Genomic DNA, 4579 nt, shown 5'->3' with positions numbered 1-4579 from the left:
ACTGACAAACCTTTCTGTCTTTCTGAAGGTTCTGGAATCTAAGCCAGCTATTTATTTGAACAGGCTTGGTGTCTTATGCAAACTTACTTTATCTTCTTTTGGCTGCTTCCGTTAGGGGGCGCCACAGCAGATCATCATCTCCATACCACCCTCTTCTCTTTCATCTTCCTCTTTTTTTATTATTTAATAAAAAAAAAATTTTCAATTATTCTCCTTCTTCTTTCAGCTGCTCCTGTTAGAGGTCTCCACATCTGTCACCTGTCCTCTACATCTTCCTCTTTCACACCAACTACCTGCATGTCTTCCCTCACCACATCCATAAACCTCCTCCTTGGTCTTCCTCTTTTCCTCCTTCCTGGTGGCTCCATCCTCAGCATTCTCCTACTGATATACCCCATGTCCCTCCTCTGCACATGTTCAAACCATCTCAAGCTCACCTCCCTCACCTTGTCTCCAAAACGTCCTACATGTGCCGTCCCTCTAATAAACTCGTTTCTAATCCTGTCCATCGTCGTCACTCCCAACGAACATCTCAACATCTTCAGCTCTGCTACCTCCAGCTGCACCTTCGGTCTTTTACTCAATGCCACTGTCTCTTATCCATACAACATCTCAGGTCTCACCACAGTACTATAAACTTTCCCTTTCACTCTCACAGATACTCAATTCAATTCAATTCAATTCATGTTTATTTGTGTTGCACTTTTAACAATGAACATTGTCTCAGAGCAGCTTTACACAGATAATGTGGTGATTCAAATAAAGATGTTCTTTATAAGTGTAAGTTTGTCCCTGATGAGCGAGCCGGTCGCGACTGTGGTGAATGAAAAACTCTCCGAGATGGCATAAGGAAGAAACCAGACTCAAGAGGGAACCTCATCCTTATCTGGGTTGCACCGAATGTCCATTTATAGCAGATATATGACAGCGATGATGATCAGAAGCGAAAAGAAGTCCTGAGTCGATGTAGCAGACTGTTGACATTAACTACAGTCCAAATCCATCCTCAAAGCTCCCGTTCTTACTCCGGAATTTAATACTCTTTTATCACAAATCACTCCTGCTATCACTCTTCTCCACCCACTCCACCCTGCCTGCACTCTTTTCTTCACTTCTCTAACAGGTGTGTTGTGCAAACTATGTGTGCATATTTATCTATTATAAACAGGATTACTGGAACTCAAAGTAGATGGAAATCGCAATAGATCCCATACAGTCAGATGAGTGGGAGACTGCAACTAAAACACAAGTGAAGTACAGAGAATGAGGATTACAGCAGGACCTGGTTTAATTAAAAGTATGTAATCATGGAAAGAAATAGTGAGATTAAAAGCAGACAAACTTGCAGGAAACTTTTACTATGATTTATTATTGGCTGCAAAATCTCATTATTGTGCCTCTCTCCAGTCCTTCAGCAAACAACTTGCCTCCTGCTACGACCAAAAAGTTCAGACTTTGACTCAATAGTCCAGAGCACCTGCTGCCATTTTTCCTCCCCCAGTTCCTTTGTTTTCAGTTGAGTAACTTAGACTTTCGTGTCAGAGGTTTGGCTTTTTAGGTGCATTTGATCCATAAAGACCACTTCTGACCAGACCTCTCCAGACACTAGATGGGAATCTCTTCATCCCTCTGGTTTCTGCAAGGTCTTTTCTGAAGGCACTGTTTTCTCTTTTGAACAACATTTTGTTTAAATTTTTTTGCTACTGTTCACTTTATGTCTCTTACACGCCACAGTGTGTAAAATACAACAGGTTTACTGGTGGAGCTCTTTTGTATGTTGTGTTTTGTGTACTTGTCTTACACTGTCCTGTGTTGTCTTTGCACTGTTGGCACCAGGTTGCACACGATGCACTTTGTGTTGAGGACACTTACTAGTCCTTAACCCTGTGTTTTCTGTGATTATTGTTGTATGTGGCACCAGGGTTCAGGAGGAACGCAGTTTCATTTCACTCTGTAATGCGTCAGATATTTATGGTTGAAATGACAATAAAAGCTTCTTGACTTGCAGGACATCTAATATCACAGGGAAGTAAGTATGATTTGTGATAGATAGATAGATAGATAGATAGATAGATAGATAGATAGATAGATAGATAGATAGATAGATAGATAGATAGATAGATAGACATTGGAATTCTTTATGTAAATATAGCTTAAGAACTCATTTGTGTTTTGGGCACTTTACATACTTTTTTGTTTGAAGAATATTTGAGTTTGTTGTCTGAAAAGACACACAGCACTGTAATCAGTGAACAGGTAAAAAAATAAATAATAAAATCTACTTGTAAAAAAAAAAGAAATTATATACTGTGTGTATATATATATATAAAATCTACCTATAATTAACAACACAAATATGCTGCTCCTATACTGTGTCACAGTCTAATCTTGATATATAAAATAACCTGAACAGTCAGTGTTTCTAGTCAGTATTTAATTGTTGACTAAAGGAATACACTTTCACACTATTTAAAGCCAAAAAGGTTACATTTCTGTACCATTTCCTCCAATTCCAATATTCCACACATTCATGGGCTTCACTAATTAGGCAACATTGTTTGGTCAGAGATATCGAACATATTGTGGATCGAATGTTTCTGACACAATAATCAAACTCACTTCAGATGATAATTGTGCATCAATAACTGTAGGTTTTGTGGATTATCATGGATCCAGTACAACATCTGTGTGTAAAAATATGGTTTAGATTAGTTTAGATAATTTGATCTATCTATCTAAAATGGTTTGCAGTGTGTTGACCTGATATTTAGTTGTATCTGTGTAAGGTATATGCAAAGTCAAATTACATACTTCAATAGTTTATATATTGTGATGATGGGCCTCCACCTCATGTTTCGGAAGGGGCAAGCGCTCCAAACTTAACCGCCAGCAGGTTGCGGAAGGACACCGCTGAGGCGGCGCAGCCCAGCGTGGAGGACAAGGAGGTGTTGCGTCCTGAAGAGACACGGCTGGAGCTCAATTAGAGTGGCGGCTCCTCATTGTCTTCAAATCCAGTGGTGCCTATAAAAGGCTGCCGGGAGGACCGTGAGAGGGAGAGCTTTTGGCTCCCGACTAATGGCGGCTCTCTCCCCTATACTCTCTCACTACAGGCAAAAATGGCAGATGCGGAAGAAGAATTTCTGCCAGACTTATCAGCACAGATAAGTATTTACAAAACCTATCTGTGCTGATTGCAACATGCTGGTAAACCATGTCATAACAAACCCAACATAAAACTTGTTGGACTGTGAAAAAAACAAGATGGAGTCTCACTTTAAAACAAGTGATTATATCACTTATGCTTAAATTATAAAAATAGTTCCTAGTAGTTTCTGTCGTTGTTGTGGTTAACTCTATCACTCAGTAGGCTGGGGGGCTTGTGTAGAAGGGGGTAGAGAAGAAGTATTAGGCAGGAAGTAGTGTGCTAAGCACATGGGATATCTTCTACTTTGCTGTCTGTTGTTGGTGTCCTGTTTTAAGAAACAATTTGTTCTAATACTCACGTAGGGTTTCTTGTGTGAGAGAGGAACAGCACAGTAACAAAGAGAAATGGGACCAAAGGGACTAATTGTCTTCTATCTGCCATTGTTCATTTAGCAACTATCTGTTATAAGCTGTGGTCAACTACAGGAAAATTGTTGCTGATACTGATGCTTTACTATTACACCTAAAACTGCTTTCACAGATCCTACTCCAAAGACTGATCTCTCTGTAGAAAGGATTCTACTTAATGTTGAATCTGTTGTCAAACATTTCCGCAGTCGCAATGTCTGCTTCCGGTTCAGCGCCATCTTACAGCCGGCGGCATCTTGCTTCTGTATAAATAAATGCCGGCTGCATGTGCTTGCTGCCAGATTGTCTTGTTTGGCTCCACGCTTTGTTTAAAACCTTCCAGCCTTCTATTTCCCCTGGTGGAAAGTTTAGTTTCCGTTTCGGATCTCCCGGTTTCTCTGACTTTTTGCCTCCGATTGATTTCGGCTTGGTTTTTCCTCTATTACTCTGTTCTCCGACTCTTGACGTCGGACTGGTTTCGGACTCGCTTTACTTCATCGGATCCGCCCCCCTGCTTCGCGCTTCCCACGTCACGGACGTTCAGCATTAACGCTGTGAGTGCCGTGACCTAGTGCTCTTAAGTATTCTGACATTCTATCTTTCCTGCCTGTGCTACCCATTCTGACCTGGTTTTGTTCTTCCGGTGGCATCCTGGGTCCTTATGGGTTCTTCCTGCCAGCCAATCCTGACATCTATGGACTAAAAGACTTATTTTGGGTTCCTGGTTTAGGAGACTTTGTATGCATTTGTAGACTCTTGATATTGGTGTTAATGTGTGTCTCTGTGGTCCCTCAATCTTTTTTGTAGAGCATTTAAGTGTTTATTTTTTTTAAGTGTTACAAATGCTCTAAAAAGACAGAACTGCCCTTCCTCCATTTATATGCCTCTGTTTCTGTTATTATAATTATATGGTTTGTATAAAAGAACTTTTCACAATTGTATTTATTTTTTTAATTATTGTTCAATTATTCTCCTTCTTCAATCTGCTGCTCCCATTAGAGGTCTCCACATCCATCACCTGTCCTCT

Source organism: Silurus aristotelis, assembly GCF_946808225.1.
Source record: "Silurus aristotelis genome assembly, chromosome: 4".
NCBI classification, from domain to species: Eukaryota; Metazoa; Chordata; class Actinopteri; order Siluriformes; family Siluridae; genus Silurus; species Silurus aristotelis.
This window is presented reverse-complemented; position numbering follows the sequence as displayed.